This window comes from Pteropus vampyrus, unplaced genomic scaffold (genome assembly GCF_000151845.1).
Source record: "Pteropus vampyrus isolate Shadow unplaced genomic scaffold, Pvam_2.0 Scaffold38, whole genome shotgun sequence".
NCBI lineage: Eukaryota > Metazoa > Chordata > Mammalia > Chiroptera > Pteropodidae > Pteropus > Pteropus vampyrus.
In genome coordinates this window covers 8,268,920-8,269,877 of record NW_011888819.1, presented here as the reverse complement: position 1 = coordinate 8,269,877, position 958 = coordinate 8,268,920, and the positions used below count along the sequence as shown (strand labels likewise).

Here is a 958-nt window from a genome sequence, read left to right as displayed (position 1 = left end):
AGGTTTTCTTCTGAGATAAAGAACAAGGAAGGGCTATTTGTTGTCAACACTCTTACTCTCCATAGTCCTCGTCCAGGCAATAAGGTCACCTTTGTAGGTAACATGAGAGTATGTGAAGAAAATCTCAAGAAATAGGCACAAATTTTTCAAAAATTAATAAGTAAACCGATGTAAACACATGTAATTTAATTATATTTCTATGTATACTAGCATTGAGTATGCGGAAACCTAAAGTCACAATGGCAATTATAATTGGTCAAAAGATGAAATATTTGGGTATCAATAAAATAAAAGATGTCTATGGCCATGCTATCCTGAACAAGGCCTACCCTGTCTGATCTCAGAAGCTAAGCAGGGTTGGGCCTGGTTGGTACTTGGATGGGAGACCACCTAGGAAGACCAGGTGCTGTAGGCATAAAAAAATAAAAAATTAAAGAAAAAGGGATTGTAAGCTGACAAGGTCCTTGCAATCTGTGAGGTCAACCAAGGGTTGCCTCGCCTCAAAAAATAAAAATAAAAAATAATTGAAAAAAAAAAAGCAAAAGATGTATAGAATTTATATGCTTAACACTACAAAATGTTAATAATAGAAATCAAAGAAGATCTAAATGATTGTGATATATGCTACGCCACGTTCATGGATTAGAAGACAGCACAATAAGATTTATTTTCTTACATAAATCTATTTTAAGAAAATGGATTTTCTTAAAAATCTAAGCATGAACATACCATATAACCCAACAACTGTACTTCTGGCATTAACCTAGAGAAATGAAAATATATGTTCACACAATAAACTGTATCTGAATGTTCACAGTAGATTTATTTATAACAGCCCCAAAATATAACCTGTTCAAATCTTCAACAAATAAATTGTTAAATAAACTGATATGTCCATATTTTGTAATACTACTCAGCAATAAAAACATAGTATTGGTACACATAACAACCTGGAAGG

General features: G+C 32.6%; 1 pseudogene; it reads left to right on the top strand.

The window, feature by feature from the left end:
- The first annotated feature begins 296 nt into the window (after positions 1-296).
- On the top strand, positions 297-415 carry LOC111738474 (annotated as a pseudogene).
- Positions 416-958: the final 543 nt, after the last annotated feature.